The sequence below is a fragment of the Aquarana catesbeiana genome, linkage group LG06 (assembly GCF_042186555.1).
Source record: "Aquarana catesbeiana isolate 2022-GZ linkage group LG06, ASM4218655v1, whole genome shotgun sequence".
NCBI classification, from domain to species: domain Eukaryota; kingdom Metazoa; phylum Chordata; class Amphibia; order Anura; family Ranidae; genus Aquarana; species Aquarana catesbeiana.
The window spans coordinates 233247555-233262638 of NC_133329.1; the positions used below are offsets into that span (position 1 = coordinate 233247555).

At 40.7% G+C, this 15084-nt stretch overlaps 1 protein-coding gene across 1 annotated transcript in view; it reads left to right on the top strand.

The window, feature by feature from the left end:
• CARD11 (caspase recruitment domain family member 11) overlaps nt 1-15084 on the top strand; it is a 250592-nt gene that overhangs the window by 72815 nt on the left and 162693 nt on the right. The window lies entirely within an intron of this gene.

Sequence of the window (15084 nt, forward strand, 5' to 3'; positions counted from 1 at the left end):
AGAAAACCTGAAAATATTTTCTAAATTTAAAAAGGGATCCAGAATCCTTCCCCTTCATTGAGGAATTAGAAGACTTAATTAAGGATGAATTGGAAATATCCGGCAAGAGGCCCAGCCTTAATAATAGGCTAACAAAGATGTATCCCTTGAAAGAACCTAGGGTTAACCCCTTAATTAATGCACCTATTGTGGATGCTTCCCTAATGCGCTTCGCAAGGCATGTCACTCTACCCACCGAGGGTGCAGTCTCCTTCCGGGACGTTGTAGATCGGAAAATTGATCTAGAACTAAAAAAATCATACTCCACGGCAGGAGGCGCCTGTAGACCGGCAGTCACCACGGCAGCAGTTGGTAGAGCCATCTCGGGTTGGGCTTCCAATATCGAAAGATCTCTTCAGGAAGGAGCAGACCAAGAGAAAATAATTACCTCTCTGCAAGTACTCAAGTTGGCAGGCGATTTCGTCGCAGAAGCCTCAGTGGATGTTATCAGATGCTCGGCCCGGGCAATGTTAGCCTCAGTGATGGCAAGAAGAGCTTTGTGGCTAAAGCCCTGGATAGCCGATGCTGCATCAAAAACAAATTGGTGCAAAATTCCATATGACTGCTCTAATCTCTTCGGCTCCAAATTGGATGCAGCCATTTCCAAGGTTACGGGGGGCAAGTCGGGCCTCATTCCCTCTGACAGGAGACCCGAGACACCAAGAGGTCCTGCCTACAAATGCAACCTTCCCGAAAGAGGGCAGTGTATGTCCCGGCAGCACAGAACATGCTGGCCGACTATCTAAGCAGGGAACTTCTCTCAAACAACAAGTGGTCGTTGAGCCAGCAGGCCTTTTCTCTCCTTTCAGAAACTTGGGGAATACCAGAGATCGACTTGGCGGCTACTCCTGTGAACACCAAATGTCGAGATTACAGGGCACCCAAGACCTGTATACCAGGTAAAAAGTTTAAGAGATTCGCACAAATATGGACAAAAAACATCAAAGACCCTTGGACCATTTCCACAATCAAGTTCGGTCACAAGTGGAGGTTCTTAAACAGAATTCCCAGAAACAACTTTTACCCAACCAGACTTCTGTCTTCCCCAGTCAAGAGAAAGATCCTACTAAAATATATAACAGAGTTAAAACAAAAGGAGGCTATCCTGGAGGTTCCATTATGTCAAAGGGGCAGAGGATTCTACTCCCCTCTATTTCTTGTAAAAAAGAAAACAGGGGATTTTCAACCAGTGCTGGACTTTAAGAGACACAACAAGAACATCAAATTAGAGTCCTTCAAGATGAAAAGCCCCCAGTTCATACTATTAGCAGTGAATCTAAAAGATTGGATGCTGTCCGTAGATTTGTCGGACATCTATCTTCACATCCCAATACATCCTGCCTTTCAAAAATGTCTCCGCTTTTCAATCAACCACTATCACTTCCAGTTCCAGTGCCTACCATTCGACATCTCGTCGGTTCCCAGGACCTTCAACAAAGTTCTTCTACCCATCATTGCATATCTCAGAGAGAGAGAGGTCTAAGAATACACAATTATCTGGACGACATACTACTTCTAGCAGAAAGTCGCCAGGTCTTGATCCAACACCGGGAGATCTTACTAACAACCCTGCGAGATTTCGGTTGGCTAGTCAACTGGCAGAAGAGCAAACTGCAGCCTACACAGAATATAGTATTCCTGGGGGCGGAATTGGACACCATTCTGAACAGAGTACAGCTTTCCCAGGAGAAGGTTATGCCTCTAATGCAAAAGATACAGAGGCTAATCTCAGCAACACGTTTACCAGCCAGAGTTTGTATGAGCGTCCTGAGATCCATGTCTGCAACTCTGCCCATGATTCAGTGGTCCCAGTGGCACACGAGAGTGTTGCAGAATTCCTTTGTGAAGCAGTGGAATGGAGCATCAATGGTTCAGACAATCTACATCCACAGATATGTGAAACAATCGATGTGGTGGTGGACACGTTTCAGCAACTTCAAGAGGTACAAGCCTATAGTCCCTCCACAGCTGGAAGTTGTTACTTCAGATGCCAGTCAGAAGGGATGGGGAGCCCATTACCAAAATCTAGCAGCCCAAGGGCAGTGGCAGTTTCGAGCTCACGGTATAGTATTGAATATACTGGAGCTCAGAGCAGCCTTTCAGGCACTTCTGGCCTTTGCTCCATACCTGAAGGGGAAGAGCGTTCTGGTTCAAATGGACAACAGAGTTGCAGTGGCATATATTCCGAGGCAAGGAGGTACGAGGAGTCACACACTAATGGAAGAAGTTCGCCCTATCTTGGATTGGGCACAAGTACATCTGGTAGACCTGAGGGCAGTGTATGTCCCGGCAGCACAGAACATGCTGGCCGACTATCTAAGCAGGGAACTTCTCTCAAACAACAAGTGGTCGTTGAGCCAGCAGGCCTTTTCTCTCCTTTCAGAAACTTGGGGAATACCAGAGATCGACTTGGCGGCTACTCCTGTGAACACCAAATGTCGAGATTTCTGTCGAGAGCAACCTTCCCATCGGCCAAGGGAATAGACTGCCTGATCCACCCATGGAATTTCAATCTGGGATACATTTTTCCACCAATTCTCTTAATCGCAAGATTCCTATCCAGGCTTCGGAGATCATCAGCCACGGTGATAGCAGTAATTCCTTTTTTGCCGAGGAGACCTTGGTTCACAACTCTACTACAGCTCAGCCTGCAACAACCACTGCCTCTCCCAGTAACATCAGACCTCCTATTCCAGGGTCAATTCCTGCATCCAGCACCGGAGAAGTTACACTTGACAGCATGGAAATTGAGAGGACTCGGCTGCTAGAGTAGGGATGCTCACAAGAAGTAATTTCGTCACTTCTACAGGCCAGAAAAAACACCAACAAAACATACACACAAGTCTGGAGTAGGTTTTGTTCGCTGGCTCAACAAAGGAACTGAAACCCAATATCACCGGAACTGCCGCAAGTTCTAGAGTTCCTTCAATTGGGTATGAATAAGGGACTCCGTTCAAGTACCCTTAAAGTTCACGTTTCCGCCCTATCGGCTAAAATGGGCATTAGATGGGCTTTTCACCCCCTGGTAATCCAGTTCATGAAGGCCTACCTAAAAATCAGACCTCCAAAAAAACCAACATTCCCGGCATGGGATCTCTCAACGGTACTTGACGCACTGTCAAACCCTCCTTTTTTCCCTGCTGAGTCGATCTCTCTCTGGAACCTGACTTTGAAGTTAACCTTCCTTATCGCCATTACATCTGCAAGAAGAGTTTTGGAACTTAAAGCATTATTAATAATGGAACCATATCTAATCCTCTATCCCAATAGAGTGGTATTGAGACCCTCGGACCATTTCATCCCCAAAGTATCATCCTCTTTTCATTACAATCAGGATATCATCCTTCCATCCTTCACTAACAACCAAGGCGAACCCCATGCATTGGATGTGACAACTGGCATTACCAACTATCTGGAAGCCACAGCTTCCTTCAGGAAGTCGGATACTCTCCTCATAATTCCACATGGGCCTAGGAAAGGTCATCCAGCAAATTCTTGAATGATTGCATCCTGGTTGGTTAACTCTATCAAGAAGGCATACTCCATTTGTCAACTGGCTATTCCGGAAGGCATCAGGGCACACTCAACCAGGGCAGTGGCGACTTCATGGGCAGCATACTGTAGAGTTTCACCAGAAACAATCTGTAAAGCAGCGACCTGGTCGTCTAGACATACATTCATTTCTCACTATAAGATAGACTCTGCTCAGCTAACAACGGCAGACTTTGACAGATCCATTATTGGAGCCAATTCTACAGTTCTTTAAGAAATAAAACTTTTTTTTTTTTTAACTTTATTCTTTATTCAATTTTTAAAACTTTAACAATACAGTTATCAAAGAACAATTGAACATTAACTACAAGGTAGGATTAATAATTAAGCAAAAATAGGAGTCCAATATACTAGAAGAGAACAAGAAAAGAAAAACAGACAACCATGGGGGTAGGAAACACCCTAAACCAACCTTCTACACCCATTTCCAATATTATAAGATTAGTGTTTACACCTTAATTCCTCCCTTCTTTACCAACCCTCCCGTACCAATATACTCCATCAGAAAAACAGAAAACTGTATACTCACCTTTGCGTAACTTTCCTTTACTGACGCATCTTCATGGTCGCACACAGAAACCCACACTGTTCCTAGATGATATATACAGAGAATAGTGGGGGGCATCTCTCTTCCCAGTGTGTGCTGCCATGAAGATGCGTCGGGAAAGGGAAATCCGGAAAGGTGAGTATACAATTTTCCGTTTTTTTTACCACTACTAGTCCTTTATATTGGCTTTTGGAATTTACAAATGCAGCAATTTAGAAATCAGATGAAAGGTTTAGCACTAGAAAACACTTTTTTCATAGATAAAAAGTGCATTTTATATACAACTCTATAGATCAGACAAAAATGAGGGACAAATGAGGAGGGATGAGGGGCAGAGGGACATTGCTCCAAATCAGGGACAGTCCCTCGAAATCAGGGACAGTTGGGAGCTATGGACATGGTTTTCTTATTTATCTGATGTACGGAAATCTAAGAACAATGTTGCCTGACAAAGGAATGATTGGGCAAAATATGTTTGGGTGCCCTGTTTTCAGCTTTGTCAATAAAGCTGTTTTTTAACCAGATGTGCCAATCATCTTTTCTATTTGATTGATGTTTTTAGTAAGGAAATGTGATCTGAGTACCTGTCAGTGGATTGGAGTGGAGTTATGAGCTGACAGGTGGGCTGTTTATCTGTTTTATTCTATAGAGCTTTCAACTGTTACATACAAGTAGATTAGGTTTTTAGTTCTTTCTCCACTCAGCAGTAAAAACATTTTGGCTGCACAAGGTAATAACTTCTCATTTGCCCCTCTTTGCAATGATTTTACTAAAATGTGGAGTTAAACATGCCAGAAAATTCTGAAAAATCCAGAATTTCCAGGTGTTTTAGATTTTTCACTTTTCCGGCTACCTGCTGCTGCCCTGTTTTCACTTTGTTGCACCAAAGGTCTCTGACAGAGGTCCCTGAATACAGACTCATAGTATCACATTTGGGAACATTGAGGGTATCCACTGGAATTGCTCTCAAGTCCCTCCATCACCCCAGGTCTCTGATCAGGCTTTATTTTCTTCCACAAGCAAAGAGACTTCAAACAATGAGGCCACATACCGCATTGTCTGTATTAACTCAAAAAACTCTATTGTGCAAAGAAAGTAGTTAGGGCATTCCACCTTCCCCTATCACGTTTTTCACCCCTTCTATCATGGTTTAGTTATATGATCTCTGATAGACTTACCAAAGGGGTTGAAAATCATCACTCAAAAAAACTGAATTTTCTCTTCAATTATCAAATCATGTGAAAAGCTAATTTGTGTACAATACATTGGCAAGACCTCATCTGGGATATGCAGTTCTGTTTCAGTTCACCAAAAGTATAATGGGGAACTGGGAAGAATGCAACCAAACTACTAAAAGGTATGGAGGACTTCAGCCATGGGAAAAATGACTGTAACAGCATACCTTCCAACTTTCTGAGATGGGAACAAGGGACACCTGTTAGCAGAAGTATGTAAGCATAGGACACACCCCCTGTTATTAACCCTCCCATAAAGGAATATTATACAAAAAAATGATTGGTTAAAGCCACAAGTGCTTTTTTTACCACTAATATTCCTTAATATATCATATATAGACTATATAGTTTAGAGCAAGATGAACAACAAATTAAGGAGGAAAGAGGGCTTTTGTTCCAAATGAGGGACATTCCCTCGGAATCAGGGACAGTTGGGAGCTATGCTAACAGTGCACTCAAACACCCCAATTTCCATGAAAGCATGGATCCATCTTGCCTTATATCAACGGCTCAGGCTGGTGGTGGTGGTGTAATGGTGTGGGGGATATTTTCTTGGCACACTTTGGGCCCCTTAGTACCAACTGAGCATCATTTAAACCCCGCGGCCTACCTGAGTAATATTGCTGACCATGTCCATCCCTTTATGACTACAGTGTACCCATCTTCTGATGGCTACTTCCAGCAGGATAATGCACCACGTCACAAAGCTCAAAGCATCTCAAACTGGTTTCTTGAACATGACAATGAGTTCGCTGTACTTCAATGGCCTCCAGAGTCACCAGATCTCAATCCTATAGAGCACCTTTGGGATGTGGCATTTTTCTAACACCTTGTTGAATCTATGCCATGAAGAATTAGGTAGTTCTGAAGCCAAAGGGGGGTCCTAGCAAGGTGTACCTTATAAAGTGACCGGTGAGTATATACAGTCGTGCTCAAAAGTTTGCATACCCTGGCAGAAATTGTGACATTTTGGCATTAATATTTAAAATATGACTGATCATGCAAAAAAAACTGTCTTTTATTTAAGGATAGCAATCACGTGAAGCCATTTATTATCACATAGTTTTTTGGATCCTTTTTAAATCATAATTATAACAGAAATCACCCAAATGACCCTGATCAAAAGTTTACATACCCTGGAATGTTTGGCCTTGGTACAGACACAGAAGGTGGCACACACAGGTTAAAATTAAAGGTTAATTTCCCACATTTGTAGCTTTTTAAATCACAATTAGTGTCTGTGCATCAATGAGTTTGTTAGCTCTCACATGGATGCACTAAGCAGGCTAGACACTAGAGGCTAGAGGAGGTAGAAAAGAACAGTCAAAAGACCTGCGTAACAAGGTAATGAAACTTTACAAAGATGGAAAAGGATATAAAAAGATATCCAAAGCCTTGAATATGCCAGTCATTACTGTTTAATCACTTATTAAGAAGTGAAAAATTAGGGGCTCTTTTGATACCAAGCTCAGCGTTTCACCCATATATACAATAGGTCAACATGCGCCTTCCCCTTTAAGGGGCAAATATGTTCCCAATCACACTTTGCAATCTCCTGCTGAGGTCATGTGTTTCCACTTCTCCTCACCTTTATCCTCCTTCTTCATCATCCTTAGAATTTTCCCAGGAGCAATGAACCTTGTCCTTTATAAAACTCCTGTGTATTCCCCACAATCGGTGCTTAGAGAAAAAAAAATAAAGAATCTGCTGAAATGTTGTCATTTTTAATAAAGTATAGTAAAATACCTCTCACAAATCAAAATGCATGGAACACCTGTTTAAAAGCCTAACAATACCTAACAATATGTGCAGATTCCTGAAGAACAATGCCCTGACCTAGATTATACTCAGGGTGTCCATTTGTGCACTGGAGTATAAATGGTGGTCTACTGTTTACAGACAGGTTGTGGTGCTGATATTCTATATAGTTCTGCACTAAAAAGATATAGATGTTAGTATTTTTAAAACATATTTGGCAACTGTATAACACTACAGTGTGAAAACAGAAGCTGCTGGTCAGCCAGAGGAGAGAGAGTAGAGTTCAGCCCAAAATTGCTGCTCATAGCTTAAGCAATGGACTATACTACTATATGGAGAAAGCAAAGAAACACTGGAAATGATAAAACAATGTGAATGCTGTTTGTTAAAGTGATTGTAAACCCTCACCTAGTAAAACAACCCATTCAGTTTAAAATAGAACTGAAAGGCAAAACATTTCTGTATATGGTACAATAAAGTGGTGCTTATATGGTACAATAAAGTGGTATTACACTATGTGATTCATACTCTATCTATAATCTGAGGTTGTGCTGGATACAAGTTTATCAAGAGTACCACCTTGCCAGTGTACTCATGCATACATGGTGGGGATTATACAGTATGTAGGAAAATCATTCTCTGATTTAACAATAATTTGGAGGTCTACATTTCTGGTTAGTTATTTTCCTACTGGTTGAAGGTCACACTGGTGGTGTCTGCAAGGTTTTTTGAACAATGGTCATCAAGAAAAAGAAGCAGCCAGCAACTCCATAACATCAAGCGTATTTATTGTAAAGCCTTCACAGTGAGTACAGTCAGCAGCAGACTAGTTTCGGCGAAGCCTTGTTCACAACACACATATATGTTGAAAAGCATGAACATTTATACATAAGAGACTATCACATGACTTCTTCTCCTCTCCAATCAACAATGTGTTCAGTTGAAATCAGGTGATTGGTTACAAATTGTCAACCAGTGTTACCAACCTACCAGATTGAAATTTACTGACACAACACCCAAAATTTACTGGCACGGCCACGTTTTTACTGGCATTTCCAAAACTTACAAAATTACAGTTTTAAGTGCAAATTAGAGTATTTAGGCTACAAACAAATACAATATGCAATTAGCAATATGATTTAAGGTCGATAATAAGGCAAAAAACATATTTCATATTTTATTTTTGATATAGTAAGTAAGTAGCTTAGGGACTGGCCTCAGGAGGGTAAGAAATTAGAATGGGTGGCACACACACATAAAATACACTCTCACAGTGACACTGACAGCAGCGTGCAGCAGCACAGATGATGATGACACCTCACTGACACAACAGGTCCCCTCCTGAGTCCCAGTGACATTCTCTCTCCAAGGCAAGCGGTCCCTCCAGTGCACTCCAGTCCAAACAGCACTGTCGGTCCTGATCCCAGCTTGCCTTGCTCCCATACCGCAGACCCGCACACAAGGCTCTGGCCGCTCTGCTTGGCTCCATTGCACCATGACATCACAGGACATGCTCAGGCACTGCCTCTGCCAGAGCCGCCCGATCACACTGTAGCACTGGGATGGTCCCAGCCGACTCCGGACCAAGCCGAGGGTCACAGCCATATTTCTTTACTGGCAACATTAAACTTTTACTGGCATTTACTGGCAGGAGAAAATTGCTTGTTTTTTACTGGCTGCCAGTAAAAATACTGACAGTTGGCAACACTGTTGTCAACAGATGTGAAGATGATAAATGAGAAGCAGAGTCTATCTATAATACAACACATGAGATACAAAACATACAAAAAAAAGTTTTCTGAACAATGTTAGAATGAGCCTGTCCCAAGTCTGTCATTAACAAACAGTGCAATAAGCCCAGGCTCTACACCTTTATCCCTTTATTATAAATTAAATATAAAATTTAAATATTCTAAATCCTAACAAAGATCTGCCTGCACAGTACAGACAGGGTTAATTATGGCAGCTGCCCAGCTTCCTTATAGGCTCGGTTCACACTGATGCGACATAGGATCCGACTTGTGAGACCCCCAAGTCAGATGACAGGTGAAATTCAATGTTTCCCTATGAAAGCTGATTTAAAGTTGGACTCCAAAGTTGCACTGAAAGTTGCATGACTTTGGAGTCGGGCTAGTGTGAACCGAGCCATAAACAAAGAAAACTACCAAGGATTTTTCCTTGCTGGAGGGTCCAGAATAGAGCATCCAAAAAGTTAGGCTGTAATTTTTACTTTATTTTTTTTTTACATTATGCAATGTGAATGGATACATAACAAATATAAAGTAGGAGTTATCCCAATTTGGCTGCAAAAGTGGAAATACATGCTAAGGGTTTTCTGCCTTTCTCTGGGTTTACTGTGGGTATATGGTTCTGTATCTGGAGGTTTTCAAATTATTAATTTTTTGTATTGGTTGAACTATATAGAGTTGTATCTTTTTTTCAACCTGGTTAACTATGTAGCTAGGAATAATAACTGGAAATCTCAAATGAGATTTCAGACACACTGGGATTGATTTACTGAAGGCAAATAGACTTTACACTTTACAAGTGCAGTTGCACTCTGTAAAGAAAATTTGCTCTAGAGATTCATAAATGAGGTGAAGCTTCACTTTGTAAAGAATACCCAATCACATGGAAGGAAAATAAAAAAACAACAATTTTGCTTGCACATAATTAGATGATGGAAATCAGCAGAGTTTCACCTCATTTACTAAGCTCTGGAGCAAATTCCCCTGCAGACTGCAGACTTTAGTCAGGCCCCATTTACACTTGCATACACAATCAACATGATTCTGTCCTTGGTTCCAAATCATGCTAGAAGCTAGGCAAAAAGGTTGATGTGCAGTGCGATTTTTCTGTGACTGTAGCATGGCAAAACGCATGTGTAAAGACAGTGCCAAAATTTGGTCCTTGAGCTTCTTTGGTTTGACAAATGCACATCGGGTGAATAGGCTTCCCTATGTGCAGCATGAGGAATCGCACGTGAAAACGGCCCACACAAAAACGCAAGCAGAAACGCAAGTTCCCACTGCACAATGTGTGAACAGGGCCTAAATTAACCCTATTGTGTCTGTCTTTTAGAATTTCATTGTCTTTCGTTTGTTGCTAAGAACCTCATAGTTAACATTTACTGTTGGCAGCTGATAGTTCCTGTTTTCAGCATGTAATCTCTTTATTCTAAGTAACAAGGTTATGTAGCTAGCGATCTCTCTGCAGCTCTGTAGAACATCTCTGTGCTAATTTTTTTTTTTTTTACAGGAAAGGAAACTATAAACTAATGTTTTCCAAAACCTCATTTGTTCCTCTTTTGCTGAGCATTAGTAGCTTGCAGGTTTGCAGACTATTCATTAATGTGTGTAGATTCCTGAAGAACAATGCCCTGACCTAGATTATACTTGGATTGTCCTTCCTTGCACTGGAGTATAAACGGTGGTCACCTACCTTTTACAAACAGGATTTGATGCTGATATTCCATATATTTCTGTACTAAAAGATATAGATTCTAGTATTATTTAAATGTATTTGGCAAATTGGCAACCATATAATACTACAGTGTGAAACTGGAAGCTGCTGGTGAGCCAGAGGAGAGAGGGTAGAGAGTTCAGCCCAAAATTGCTGCTCATGGCTTGAGCAATGGACTATACCATATGCTCATGTATGGAGAAAGCAAAGCAACACTGATGAAACAGGGTGACTGCTGGTTGTCAACGTTCATCTTTAGCCTTCTGTATTATTCCAAAACTGAGTGGCTCTTTCTTCTTTGAAAAATATAGGTCTGTGCATTATTCACTGCATTGGATGGTGCATACAACATTGCTTTACCAAATTTCGTTTTTTTGGTTGTTTTTTTTTCCGTGTGTGTGTCTATCCTGTCATTGTGGACAATAAGCTGTGATTGCTAAGAGTAGCATATGCACGTGGTACAATAAAGTGGTATTACACTATGTGATTCGTACTGTATCTATAATCTGAGGTTGTGCTGGATGCAAGTTTGTGAAGAGTACCACCTTGCCAGCGTACTCATGCATACATGCTGGGGATTACACAGTATGTATGAAAACCATTCTCTGATTTATTAATAATTTACAGGGTCTACATTTCTGGTGAGTTATTTTCATACTGGTTGAGGGTCACACTGGTGGTGACTGCAAGGTTTTTTGAACAATGTTAGAATGAACCTGTCCCAAATCTCTCATTAACAAAGTGCAAGAAGCCCAGGCTTTACACCTTTATCCCTTTGTTAGGACAGACAGTGTCCAAATCTAGTTACAATTGATAATGTAGACCTGCCTGCACAGTACAGACAGGCTTAATTATGGCAAACAAAGCTGCCCAGCCCTTGCAAAGTGACCAGTCTATTTGCCTTTAATCAGTTCAGGTCCACCCCATAGCAGTTGTACTGCTACAGGGCAGCACCTGTGCATTGGATCACGTATATATATATATATATATATATATATATATATATATTCACGTATATATATATATATATATATATTCCGGGTAGGGTGCACGCACATGCGCTTCTGGTGGTTCACTCCCGCTGTGATCACACACAGTGGGAGCCCAGAGGTGGGTACCGCTGACTTGATGTCTGCCGACACCCGCCGATGATCAAGGAGAGAGACAGAATGGACGGTCTGCCTATGTAAACAAGGCAGATTGCCGTTCTGTTAGTAGAAGGCATGGATCCTGTGGCATGGGTCCATGCCTTCCCCCCCAGTAAAAGCACCTCCCACACTTTAGAAAGACAGGGTAGGCACACATTTAACCCTTTGATCGCCCCCGATGTTAACCCCTTCCCAGCCAGTGTCATTAGTACAGTGACAGTGTATATTGTTTAGCACAGATCACAGTATTAGTGTTACTGGTCCCCAAAAAGTGTCAGTGTCTAAATTGTCCGCCGCAATATCACAATCCTCGCTATAAGTCGCTGATCGCTGCCATTACTAGTAAAAAATAAATAAAAATATCCCATAGTTTGTACATGCTATTGCGTAAACTAATCAATATACGCTTATTGGGATTTTTTTTATCAAAAATATGTAGCAGAATTTAATTGGCCTAAATTGATGAAGAAATTAGATTTTTTTTATTAGATATGTGTTATAGCAGAAAGTAAAAAATATTGTTTTTTTCAAAGTTGTCAGCTTTTTTGTTTATAGCGCAAAAAATAAAAAACACAGAGGTGATCAAATGCCACCAAAATAAAGCTCTATTTGTGGGAAAAAAGGGCACACATTTTATTTGGGTACAGCGTCGCACGACCGTGCAATTGTCAGTTAAAGTAACGCAGTGCTGTATCGCAAACAATGGCCTGGTCATGAAGGGGGGAAAATCTTCCAGAGGTCAATACAGTTATACTGCAGCAAGTTGGCATGGCTGCGCGAATTGCCGTAGCTATACGTCGCCCCTTTAAGACCCCCCGTCACGTGTCCCCGGGGCCGATGCGGGTGCCCAGCGGGCGTGATGTGTGCCGGGCACCCGTGATCACTTGTGACAGAACGAGAACGAGGATGTGTGTGTAAACACACAAATCCCGGTTCTCTCAGGGGAGAGGAGACCGATCGTGTGTTCCTACTAGGTAGGAACACCGATTGGTCTCCTCCCCCAGTCAGTCCCATCCCCCTACAGTTAGAACACACCTAGGGAACACAGTTAACCTCTTGATCGCCCCCTAGAGTTAACCCCTTCCCTGCCAGTGACATTTATACAGTAATCAGTGGCTATTTTTAGCTTTGATCGCTGTATAAATGTCAATATTTTGTAGACGCTATAACTTTTGCACAAACCAATCAATATACGCTTATTGGGATTTTTTTTTACCAAAAATATGTAGTAGAATACATATCAAGCTAAACTGATGAAGAAATTTGTTTTTGTTTTTTTGCTTTTTTTGGGGATATTTATTATAGCAAAAAGTACAAAATATTGTGTTTTTTTCAAAATTGTGGCTCTTTTTTTGTTTATAGCGCAAAAAATAAAAACCGCAGAGGTGATCAAATACCACCAAAAGAAAACTCTATTTGTGGGAAAAAAAGGACATAAAGTGTGGGTACAACGCCGCACGACTGCGCAATTGTCATTTAAAGCAAAGCAGTGCCGTATTGCAAAAAATGGCCTGGTCAGGAAGGGGGCAAATCCTTCCAGGGCTAAAGTGGTTAATAAATGAACCCAAATATGTATATCCTACTGCAATACTTTTAATCCCTTAACGTGGAGTTCAACTGCTGGGGTTTATTATCATTTGTATTTGTATAATTTGTGATCTATGGACACATATGGACTTTATACAATGACATGTATTGACTTTTAGCGCTTATTGTATATATGTGCTTTGTTTAAGCGCTGCTTTTGGATGCATTTACATTCATAATTTATCACTGATTTAATGTTAGGGTTAGCTGCTGTATTAAATATATAATTTTGTGTGTGCAGTGTGGTTAAAGACTTTATTCTTTAAAGTAAACCTCTCATGAGAGAAAGATGTGGGCTACCATTGCTGATCTCTTTCAGAAAATGCTAACTGGATGTTATGCTAATTCTATGGCTTCAATGCTTTCTCATTCACTGACCTGGAATATACATTTAATTAATTCTGACTTCACTCTTTGCTTTCTTGTTCTTGTTCTGAGTGTTTTAAAGCCAATGACAGCCAGGCATCTAGCATTTTTAAGAGGCCAGCAATATTTATTTCATGACAGGTTTCCTTTGAAGCTCCACTATGGTATGCATCCTTGTCTTTACACTTTGTCATGATACCGTTTATGAAGTTGTATGCGACTAAGGTAGACACCTGGTATCTAGCACCTCATCCCAAGAAATCAAATATTCAAATAGAGGGAGTTGGGAGGGGAATATCACGGTGCTTACAGATAATAATGGAAACCATACATATACAAATTATATAAATTTATTATGAACATGATTAAAAATCAAACATAAAAATTTGTTGAGTCTTTTTTGACATTTCCATTATGGTTTTCATATAAAAAAGGGGTTCCAGGGGTTCCATGCTAGCAAGAGGGCAGATATGGCACACAGGCCACTCCCAATCTCTGGCCAGAGATTGAAGGTGACCTGTGTGCCATATCTGCTTACTTGCTAGCATTATTTATGGGGCTTTGAGGTGTTTTTCCCTGATGAAGCCATGAGGCGAAACATGTCGGGATAACACACGAATATCAAATCTTTGTTCGACTGGAACCCCTTTTTTATATGACCATCATAATATAAATGTCAAACAAGACTCAACCAACTGTTATGTTTGGTTTTTAATCATGTTCATAATAAATTTATATATATTTTTATGTATGGTTTCCATTATTATCTGTAAGCACTGTGATAATCCCCTCCCAATTCCCTCTTTTTGAATACTTGTCATTATACATTGTCAGCCCTGTGGTGTAGGATTTCAGTAACCTCCAGCTTGTGTTTCAGAGGGTGGTTGGAAACAAACTGAATACTGATCAGTATGAGTGGGTTTGCTGCAGACTTCAATATCCAAGTTTCCATTTTCTTTGATGCAATGTACACCACCATGGTCTAATAAAAAACCTTACAATCTTTATGTATTCTGTTGCGTGGCAAACAAATAATTTGTATATTATGAAGTTACGGGAGGGGGTAAAATTGAATTGACTAACTACACAAACACAGCATCCCCATCCATTCCAACTAGGAAATGTCAAGAATGTATTAAAAAAAATCCTATTGATTAAATAAAAACAAAATCTAACAAAGAGCACACAGAAATTAACTACAGAGGAAATAAATACACAAATTTGTGAAATAATTGAATTTTTAATTGTAAACTTATGTATATTGTATGCTGAACAGGTTGAAGTACAGTTTAAAGGAAAACTGCTTCTGGCTTCAGTGCTTTAGTAATCATTAAATAAGTATGCAGCACGATAAGTGAGACTGAAGTAACATCTCTAATATGCAACATTG